General features: G+C 47.0%; 1 pseudogene; it reads right to left on the bottom strand.

Annotated features, from left to right (window-relative positions):
- Positions 1-9197: 9197 nt before the first annotated feature.
- Positions 9198-9634, bottom strand: LOC112308049 (small ribosomal subunit protein uS19 pseudogene; annotated as a pseudogene).
- Between the last annotated feature and the right edge of the window lie 1839 nt (positions 9635-11473).

Here is an 11473-nt window from a genome sequence, read left to right as displayed (position 1 = left end):
ACTTCTTATAAAGACTCCAATCAGAGTGAATTAGGGTCTACCTCAAAGGTTCTTTTTTAACTTAATTACTTCTTTAAATTGCTCTCTCCAAATATAGTTATATTCTGATATACTGGGTGTTAGGGTTTCAGCGTAAAAGTTTTGAGGAGCCACAATTCAACCCATAACAGCAGTATGACCTGGTGACTGAAAGAAGTCATGCTAAAGTTAAATTTTGGTTCCTCCATTCCCTACCTGTGTGATCTTGAGCAAGTGACCTAGCTTCCCTGGGCCTGTTGCCTCCTTGATACAATGGGATTAATAATACCTACCTCAAAGAATTTTTACGAGGATTAAATGGGATGAAGATGTAACTTGGCACGATGCCAATACTGGGCACAGAGCGAGTGCCTGATGCCTGGGAACTTGACTATTATTCCTGAATAGTTAGGGAGTGTCCTTTTGGCCCACATCCCCAAAGAAGGAGGAACTTGGACAAGCAGAAGCTCCCTGGACCCAGTATAGAAAAAAGCAGCGATGAAGGTTGGCACAGATTCACCCTCACATGCACATCGACTCCTCATAGCCAGGGTTTTTGGAATCATTTACAACAAACACGTATTGCTTTGTAATGAGAGTAGGCGGAAGGGTATTGATAACCCCATTTTGCAGATGTAGAAACATTGGCTCAGCCTTGGGACTGAGCCCAAGGTCACACGTGTTAAGCATCGGAGTCAAGACAAACTCTGGTTTTATAAATCCAAGTGCAGTGAGCATTCCACACTTTACCATTCTTGAGATTACACATGTGAGTCACCCACAGCAACTCTACTCCTAAGTGAATGGAAAAGTTGAGCTCAAGGATAAAGCATTATTGGCCTTATGGCAAGGTGTGTGTGTGTAGGGGGGATGCTGGGCAGCGAATTGAAGGAGAGAGGCATGGAAGCTGGGCCTGGGGTCAGACTCGGCTTGTGGCAGTGACAAGGGGGCTGGCCTGATAACTTGGTGTTTGTTGGGGGTTTGGTGGAGGGTGGCCATCCAGGACCCTTGGGTTTGGAGTAAAAAAGGAAAGGTAGAGTGGGTGGCCGTGGGTGCTCTGTCATCTCTGCAATAACCCCTTTCACATTTTCTGGAGCTCCCTTCTGTTTTCATTAAGACCAGGACCCAGAGGGAGTGCTTTCTCCTTTCCAAAGTAGGTGTGCCAGGCCACCTTGCAAAGGTCAGTTCTTTGATTTTCAGACCTTTAAGGCGCTAGGCATGGGTAAGTGAGGTCTTGGCATTTGTCTTTGGAAACCAGTGGAGGAATGGTTGGACATGCGGAGGCCACCTCAGGCAGTAAAGAAATTCTAAAAGTAGCCAGAGCTCCTGCAAAACAAGCAAGAAAGAGGATAATGCCACCGTGGGCTGTTTTAATTTCACTTTAGACTGGGCCTGGGATGTGGGAAAGGCCGGCGCTCTGCGTGGGCACTGCAGGGTTTTGTAGCCACTGTCGCTTGCAGTGCTGTTAAAACAAATGATCGTGATTAGGAGGGAAAAGTGGAGAGGAGTTGGAGTGAGCTCCCACCCACCACCCACGGGAAGCAGGAGAGAAATGGAAACAGATGCTGGGCTGGCACTCAGCATTAATGGGCAGACTGTTGTCATGCTCGACTGGTTTGGCTAGTCAGCCAGGGGGAAACAAATAAAATAAAAGGCCTGTTCTCATGCTGGCTTGTGGAGCAGCCTCTGGGGCTCTGGGTCCCCCCTTGGTCCTTGGGGAACTGACTTTTGGGAAGGGGGCCGATGGCCTAGGAGCAGTCAGCTGTTCCTGGGGTTGGGAATGAGAGGCTGAGCTGAAACTTTCCTTCCCCGCTCAGCAGGAGTGCCCAGGACAAATGGTCTGAGACAGCACTGCTGCCCCCCACCCTTCCTGAGGATTCTGAGGTCAGCCTTTTCATTTCATTTCCTCTTCCCCATGCCTGGATTTTGGCCTGCATCCCTGGGTTGCCCAGCAGAGGCTCCAAGCCCACACGGCTCACTCATGCTGGAAGGGACTGAAATAGAGTAAGGATTTTCATACAACAGAATACAACTCAACGATAAAAAAGACCAAACCACCCCTCCATTCGACCACACGAGCCAGTGTCGCAGACAAAATATTGAGTGACAGATGCAAAAGAGCACGTGTGGATTCCGTTTACATGGGGCCTCTGAACAGGCAGAACTATCTATGGTGACAGAAGTTGGAGGAGCAGTTGCCTCTGGAGGTTGGAGTTAACTTGGAAGGGGCATGAGGGAGCCCCCTGGGCTACTGGCAACTGTAAAAAGTCACCAAGCTGCTTAAGATTTGTGTACTTTAATGTATATAATCTCCCTCAGTAAAAGAGTAAGAAGCATAAAGCAGACAAGAGGCGAACAGGAGGATACGAACTGCCCTTGACCACCATCCTGAATCACTTGTCTGGATGCTCCCCGGGCGATTACTCTTCTTGGCTTCAGGATGCGTCAGGGTGTATTTCAGAGATTACATTTATTGGCAGTCTGTTTAAATTCATTCTTCTTAACAGTTCTGACCTGCCAAGGCAGCACTCTGGAGAGTGTGAGGCTTCATACTCCTCAAAGAAGTCCTTTTGTACTGATGGATGTATGAGGTGGACCTACAGGAGTGAATCCAAGTGTGGAACACACGAGTCCTGTCTTCCCAGTAGCCACTCCCTTCTCGGCTGGGGCAGGAAATTGTGGTGTAAGGAAAGGAGTCATGGGTAGCTCTTGTGAGGGGGGTGGTTGCAGTTACAAGAAGAAATACTTGTTGGAGTATTTTTGGGCATCCTCCAATACTGGATCCATTGATAATTCACAGATTCTATCTCCTCATGCACCAATTTTTTCCTTTTGGAGCTGCTGAGCAGATGCAAGCCATACTGATACATGGAGTTTACATTGGCTTCCCCCAGCCTTTGATGGGACCAACAAGAATGAAACAGACTGGAAGCTATTGGAGTGGGTGTGGTCAGAGAGAAGGTACAAGAGAGGCCCAAGTGTACAATCATTAGCTCCTGGGCAGTCATTTCTCCGGAGTAACTGGGAGTCCCGTGATTAGTAGGGAGAGGGTGAGCTCTGTCACTAGCTTCTGTTTCTCAATAACTGACCCTCCAAAGTTTGTGCCAGAGGTATCGAAAAGGCAGCTGAGTTTCAGGTAAGTCCCTGCCAACTGTTTCTGAGTTGGCTGATGCTGTGGGGCAGAAGAAGAGTGTAACAACCTTTTCTTCAAAGCTAGAATCCAGCAACTCTGCCTCAGAATAGTGCTGACACACGGCCCGGATGCGATCAGACACATTTCTCCTATTTTCTGCTGCTCTTGGTGAAAGCTACTGGTGTTTGATGAGCGGAAACAAGCCGCCCTGCTGAGATTTCCTGCCAGTGCCAAGTGTTTCTGCCAAGAGTACTGAGTCTCCGCCATGTTGAAGAGGTACCTTTGTGCAGTCTCGGGGAGGCGGCCTCCCTACAGATCAGTGGGGCCGGAGGTGTCCCCTCCCCACTGCATGGACTCCGGGACTAGCGCGGAGGGTGTGTGCGTGCGCGCATATCTATGTACATGTACGTACACATTGTGAGCCCCAAGGCTAGGGGGCCCCAAAGGGGAGGATCTGATCCTTTCCTTGCAGCCCTGAGGTTCTGTTTGGAAATACTTTCCTTACCAGCAACACACTTTCCCTGAAAAACCCAGGCTTGGGAAAAGAATGATTCCCCTTTGAGCCATATCTTTTCTCTACTTGCTGGATTTATTGTATTCCTGAAGAAGACCCAACCCTTGAGACTCTTACAACCAGTTCTTCTGCAGCCTCTCTTTTGTCAATAATTCCGTGCAACTTTCTGTTGAAGATAAGAGATGCTATTAGCTACCTTTACAGTTCAGTGGAAAGCTGAGAGTCATCCTGCACTGCAGGGAAGTGGAAACCTGAAGCGCAAGAGCCCGTGGATGGAGCTGGACACCCCACCCCTCCCACAGTTGGCGGCACATTAATAACTGGGATAATTGTACCCATAATGATCCCAGCAACAGCGATTTCTCTGGTGCACCCAGGGCAAAGTCTGCTAGTGAATTGACAAAATGCTACCCAATTAGGGACTTTCAGGCCAGGTCTTTGACAAACCTTTTCTTGCCAGCCTCTGTCCTTCCCACACGCAGGCCTGCTTGAGTCCAAACTGCACTGAACTCACTGAGTTTTTCTTTTTTTCCCTCTGATCCACTTCTCTTGAACAGCCAGGAAGGGCTGTCTATGCACAGGGCAGTGGAAAGAAGACCCTATTCCCTTTGCCCTTCACTCTATCAATGTAGTATAGTGTTCTAATGTCTTTAGAAGGCCAGAGAGGAACAGGGGGGTGCTCTGCCCATTGTCTTGGCATCACAGGAATTTCCTCCAGATTTCCCCCTGGAATTTGGCTTACCCCAAAGTCCAATCAAAGACAAGAGGACAAAGGCCAAGCCGTGCCTCAGCAGCAGCATTCCAAAACTTCCCAGAAGTTACCATGGATAGAAATTGGAATCCTATTGGTTTTTCTGTATAAAACACAACTTTCACTAAATGTCGTGAGTTGGCCACTGTTGAGACAATGGACCTGTCCGAGCATCCTGTCTAGGAATCAAGGGGAGAAAGACATTGTGGGGCCCAAGAGCAGATGAATTGCTCCCAAGAATGGAAAACAAATGAGCCGAGGTACAAATGGATGGAAAAACAAAAGGAAGAGATTCCCTGAACAATGGCAACTATTGAAGGGAAGGGGGCCATGGACCGAGGCCCAGGGCGTGGGACCAGCTGAGGAGTGTTGGGATAGAGTGGGTTAGCTGTCAGCACACAGTGAGGAGCAGTGTCATCACCCCCTTGCCCTGTGGTCCATGAAAATGCTGTATCTGCCTGCTGCTAGAAGTTCTGTGACTCTAAAAGATACAGTGACACCGAGGTTTACCTCCCACCCCACCTACTCCGGCTCCAAACCCAGCTTGCATCATGCGTTCACAAGGGGCACAGGCCGTTCCTTTCTGGGACTGGGCTGCAGTGTGGCCTGTGGTGAATTTTCAGTGAATGAATGGGCTCCCATGGAACTTGACCTCTTTGTCTCTATAAACTGTTTATAATGGAGCCAGTAAGAGCACAATGGTCCTAGTTCCCCCAACCCCAGGTGTGGTGGAGGCTGTTTCTTTCTGGAATACATAATCACCTTGCCTTCCGGGCACATCACAAATGCCAGTATGTGGGAACATGTCTGTAGACAACAAGGAACTGGGGTGTGCGGGAAGGAGCAGCTTCTAGCTGAAAGCCACCAAGATTTGGTCCTCTCATGGAGAAGTGGAAGAGCCCAGATGGGGCAAGATTTGGGTGGGGAGGAGTGATGCACTCCCTACCACCACCTCAGGACTGGCCCTGCGACCCACCAGCAGAGCTTCTGGACAATTAGCTCAGCCTGTGGTGTCTTCCTCTTGTGGTAGCTGTGATGTTGGAACTCTGATTTTTCAGAACATTTTACAGTTAACACAGACTCCTGGGGGAGACCCAGGCCTGGGAGAGGAGTTCAGTGTTGGGAGATAAGGCCAAGACTTATATGGCCGAGGGCGAAAATCATTGGTGGGCGAGATGGAAGAAACTGTAGACAGCTCCTGATTCCAATATCTTATTTCACATGGATAAACAAGGCCCCGAGGGAGGGTAAATGACCAATCTGTGGTCATACGAGCAGTGTCGGAATCTGGAGTAGGGGCCAGGTCTTCCTTCCGGGGCACCATGTAAATCCTCAGGTAACATGGGGAGGTGTTGAGGAGGTCTGTAATGGGGATGGAGACAAATCATTTGCTCTTGCTTATATGTCTATCAAGTGACCAATGCATTTTTAAAAAAGAAATAACTGCCCATTCAGTGAGAAAGCAGACCTAACCTTAGAGGATTAGCCTGGGGCCCAGCAAAATTAGAGCAAACTCGTCAAAGGTTCTGTCACCCAGTAGTTCTTATTGCAGGGCTGTCACTAATACCTGCTGTGTCAGGCTGGCTTGCTTTCTCCCTTACTGGCACTTATTTTTCTCCCTGAGGCAGAATGAGTTTACTTTATTCTACCACAAACCCTTTTGAGGCACGGGCCTCCATCGTCATTTTTTCCCTCATTATTCTTTCTTCACAGGGGAGGCCACTGGGGTGCAGAGAGGTGACTTTACCAAGGTCGTAGCAAGGGGCAGCGTCGATATTCAAACCCAGGTCTGTCTGACTGCACCAGCCACGTGCTCTCTGTGACATTTCTTTGTGGGTCCTCTGCCTTGGGCTATGGAAGGATTGTGAAGCCAGGCGGAAGAAGGGGCCCTGGAGGTCCTGCATACCAGTGCCAGATGGCTCTCTGCTATACAACCCAGTGTCCCTTTAACCCTGTGCCACCCCATTGTTTCTTCCAGGTCCCCTGGGATCCCCTTCTCGCTTCCACTTGTTTCCCATATGTTGTTCCTCTGTCCAGGTCTCAGAGCTACTCTTGGTAGAGAACAACTTTTTGTTAAAACCAAATGGGTTAGCTTTGGTACCACAATCTCAGTATGCCAGCTCATCCCCAAGTGACCCAGCTCCTAGGTCTGTAAAAATATGTGCACACCGGCATGCGCACACACAGCAGACTGGCATCTCTGTTAGGAAAAAAGAAAATAAAACAGCAGTTTGGGAGCAAATTTTGCTAATTCCTACCCCACTGAAGAAGAAGCAAGCAAGTTTCTATACACAGAAAATGGGAAACTGGTCTACGGTCATACCACCCTGAACGCGCCCCATCTCATCTGATCTCTGAAGCTAAGCAGGGTTGGGCCTGGTTAGTACTTGGATGGGAGAATATGGGAAACTATTTCAGACAAACTGAGTGCTTAGAGAAAACCAAGGGAGTGCAGGGCAGTGTGAACAAGTGAGTGTCAGGGAAAGGAGAGAGTCACAGTGGTGTGAGGGGGTGGGGACAGCTTTGGAAGCATGGGAATAAGTGGAGCAAAGCCAGCGAATGTTGACATCTCCTCAGCTTACAGCAGCATCTGTGACTGTAAATGTGGAGATGACTGGGATCCAGAAAGCAACTCTTAAATGCTCCTCCTTGGAAAGAGAATGGATGTGGATGGAATATCTTAGTAATGAATCAGGAGCAAGAAAACTTGAGAGAAATTCCTTCTTAAGGAAGAGCAGTTGGGTTCTACAGCCATCATCCTTTTTGATTAAAAGTTCATCAAAGGGAGAAGCATGGCAGCTCTGGCATTAACTGGGAGGTTTTACTCCCTGCTATTCAGCAAACCCTCCACCTTTGCCCTTATCATCGCCATGGTGCCCTGTTCTCCTAGCATACCTTCCATAAAGGCATGGATGTGATCTGTGAACACAGCATCCAGGGGAAGCTGTGGAAACACATCAAGCACAAGTGTGAGCACTAGTTCCTTGGAGGCTCCTATGAAGGCCAGGAGGACCAGGTCCACCCACCAGCTGTTTGCCCAGAACCAGGGCCTCAGCTTGAGATGATGCTCACATCACTCTCCATGGACCTTTAGCTGTTATGAAATGGCTTCACCTGACAGATTCTTTAACTTCTGCTATGTTTGAAGTATGTTTAGTCAGAGTCATTAGCAAATAAGTGTAAATTGTCCTTGGGGAAAAAAATACCAGAAAAAAAGTTAAGGAGTTGGCTGGGTCCCTATGCGTAAAAAGACCAGTGGTGAACTGGCATCGCTAAGGGACCTGTCTGGCTGCTCCGCAGCTCACGTGTAGGAGCACTGCGGGGTGGAGGAGGGGTGGGTGTGACCATGGGCCAGGAGGTGAATGCAGACATACAGTTTAACATGCACATCCAGAAGCTGATTTTTTTTTCAAAATCTATAGTGATTTAAAAAGGTAGAATGTTTAGAAGTTTGCAAAATGCTTTCACATCATCTCACTTAAAAACCTTACCATGTGGGAAGGGCAAGTGTGGAAATGAGTGTTTTTTTCAGGTGAGAAAATGGGGCTCAAGCAGATGGAGTGACAGCCAGCTCAGATAGCTTCGGTGGTGCCATCGGGGTGGAACTGTCGATTTCAAGTCTACTTCACTTAGGACTAACATAGGTTTTCCTCTGGAGCTGGGATTGCAGGTCTCCTTTCTCTGGGAATGGATACCTAAAGGAGATTGAGTTTCTGTGAGCAAGGGAGAAGGGGACAGATGAGGATGAATTGGCAGCTACAGATGCCCGTTGCACATTTATTCCATCAGTCCTGCACAGAGAGAACTTCAGGTTGTTTCCAGGTTTTTGTTGACGCACACACACTGCAATAAACAGCTCTGCACACATATTATTACCCTCAGGTGCTTTCATTTCATAGGTTACACTTCCCAGGGTGGGACTGCTGGTACCAAGGGCATGTGCATTTTGTTTTAATACGTCTTGTCCAATTGTTGCCAAAAATACTGTGGCATCCACACACACCAGCAATGGGTGGGAGAGCCAGTCTCCCTACATCTCTCCAGCTTATTTGCCATTGTACTCTGCTACCACCATTTTGGAAAACATTTGCTGACTGCCAAGCAGACGAGTTTATTGTGACCCACTGAGATAGTACAGATGCTTCTTAACTTACAATGGGGTTACATCCCGATAAACCAATCATAAGCTGAAAACACCATAAGTCAGAAATGCATTTAATACACCTAACCTACTGAATGCCATAGCTTAGCCTAGCCAACCTTCAGTATGCTCAGAACATTAGTCTACAGTTGGGCAACATCATCTAACACAAAGCCTACTTTATAATAAAGTGTTGAATAAAGTGTTTTAAGTGAATATTTCATGTAATTTACTGAATACACTACTGAACTGAAAAACAGAATGGCTTTTTGTGTGCTCACCGTTCACGTGCACAGCGGAAAGCTCACTGGGCCTGAGAACGTTTGAAGCATTGCACTAACGTAATCGCTGTACTATGGCGATGCTACAATGACAGAGCCATCGGTTTCTCCCTGTTCTGATGAGGCTGGGGAATAGCCGCTGGGAGGCACTGGGCATGGACTCTTGGTCAAAGCTCAGCAAGCATAGTCTTCAGTGCATTGCTCTCACACAATTGTAAAGTCGGAAAAGCATAAGTCAAATCATCATAAATTGGGGACCATCTGTGCTAGTTAATTACCTTCAGATATTTGACTCCTAAAAGATATCTATCCTCCCGCTCCTCCTCCTTCTTTTTTCAAGAAGTCTGTGCCTTTATTGGCTACTTCAGAGGGATAAAGCAGGAGGAATGGGTGGCCATGATGCTGGGCCTTAACATCTTCGCTGGCTGGTAGGTGATGGAGAGCTTGCTCAGGTAGTAGCCGATTGGCTTGATTTCTGCCTGATTGAGGGCTTTACCCTTGTACATACCCACCATGCTGCCCAGCCCACCATCTCTAGCAGGATGATCATATTCCATAGGTGCATCTTCACCACCTTGGGCTTCTCCGTAGGTGGTGCCTCCTTCTTGGCCTTGCACAGGTGCTTCAGCAGTGAGAGCTGCTTCCTCTGCAGGCCTCGGTTCAGCTGCTGCTGCTGCTGCTGGACCCTGTACAGCTGCATCAGCTGCTCGTAGGACATGCCAAGCAGCTGGTCGAGATCCATGCTGCAGTAGGTAAACTTGCAGGATGTCTGCTTCTTCTACTCCACTTCTGCCATCTTGTCGGTTCTTCAGAAAGGACCAAGGATCTATTCTTAAATGACAAATGAGGCTGGTCTGGGGTTGATGGGTTTCACCAAAGCTGCATTTGCCACAGTCTGTGAAACTTGAGTTTTGATTCTCAATTTGCTGTTTTGGAGGTTCTTTCTCTTCTACCGGTGCATACACTCTAATGTGCCTCACCCTTACTCATGTGTAATCACTGGTCCTAAGACACTTCTTAAAACATTCCTCGTATCTCATGTGTTTACCTTTCTTAGAATGTAACAGTGGGGGAATTGTAACCCACCCCGCCATTCTTTTGACATTGTTTCTGTAAATGCTGACTGTAACTAATATGTAGCCTGTAGATGAACAGAATGTTTGTATAGGAATCCTAGGAACTAACTTCAAAAATACAGACTCCAACCATCAGTCATCCCAGTCTGGGAGGTTTGCTGACCTTCAACCATACAGCCAGGATGATGTAGAATCAGGATGACAAAACCAGGATGATGCACACCAGACCATCGCTTGATCACTTTTGAGGTCCTTGTCGGAATGAACCGTGCTGGTCTGCACATAGAGAACTTTTCAACCCTGTCTCCTTGATCTCTTTGTTTTGCTTTCCCTCTCCCTTATAAAAACTTCAGCCTGCACTGAGATGTTAAGATGGGCTTTGAGACATGAGTCCCCCATCTTCTCAGGTGACCAGCACTCAAATAAACCACTTTTCTTTTCACAGTACCTGTCTCCTGATTTTGGCTTTTGTTGTGGCAGGCAGCTGGACTTGCATTTGGTTATGAGAATATATTGGAAGGTTTTTGTTTGTTTTCTTTCTGTTCTGATTTTGGTGTTTGCATTTGACCAGTTCAGAGAGATGTGCTAGCAGTCTGACATGCTGGTCACCTGTCTGGCTGGGAGCAGCTGCTGTTTAATAGCAATATTCTTGATGCTGGAGGGATTAGATTGTGAGAGAAGGCTGAGGTTCAGACATGTCTCTACTTTGCCAGTTGAAAGCCTATCTTGCAGGCAGTGGTTGAGGGTCTTTTTCAGCCATTGTTCCACATGGCAAGTGGGAATGACGAGTGCCTGGTAAACCACAGGCCACTCAGGATCTCCCCACAGTTCCCAGACATCCTTTGCCTCAGCACCAATGCCTATATTTGTATGCTTATGTTAACAGTGGGTTTCTTTACCACTGGCTATCTTGTTCCAGGGATCAGTTCTCAGATACAGAAAACACCACATTTTCCAGGATCACATTAAGAATCTGAGTTTAAGAAATTTCTGATAATATTTGCAAGGCTGTTTATTCCAAGTGTTGATTTTTTTTTTTTGAAAAATGTATGGGAATGCGTCGACCATTGGAAATTTGTGTCTGAATGAGTGTAAATTAGTGTCATCAACATTTTAAAGTTTGATAATTCAGGTAGAACAAAACCTTTCCTCCTCAAATATGCACATTTATACCTTTCATTCATGCTTCCCTCTGTTTAGCTATCTCACTTTGTAGCTTACTTCATCAACTTGAGTGTCTTAATTTTATGCACAAATTTGATTTTTATAATTTGAATACTTTCAATATATCTTTATTGTGGTCCTCTACTGTATCATGCACTGAACAGGTTAGAATGAATCACAAAACTTTTCTAGGTCCTGCCATTAATATCTTACTGAAACCAACACATGTTCGATGTAATTTGGGGGTGAGAGTTGGTTGATGGCAGTAAAGCACAGTGAATTCTGGGTTTGAATCCAATCCTGCCTCCAACTGTATGACCGTGGGCAAGTCCCTTTTTATTGTGTTTTGGGATTACTTATATGTAAAGTGGGGGTAAAAATTGTACTCACCTCAT

The sequence above is a fragment of the Desmodus rotundus genome, chromosome 2 (genome assembly GCF_022682495.2).
Source record: "Desmodus rotundus isolate HL8 chromosome 2, HLdesRot8A.1, whole genome shotgun sequence".
NCBI classification, from domain to species: domain Eukaryota; kingdom Metazoa; phylum Chordata; class Mammalia; order Chiroptera; family Phyllostomidae; genus Desmodus; species Desmodus rotundus.
The sequence above is the reverse complement of the archived record's forward strand: the minus strand, read 5'-3'. Positions and strand labels throughout refer to the sequence as shown.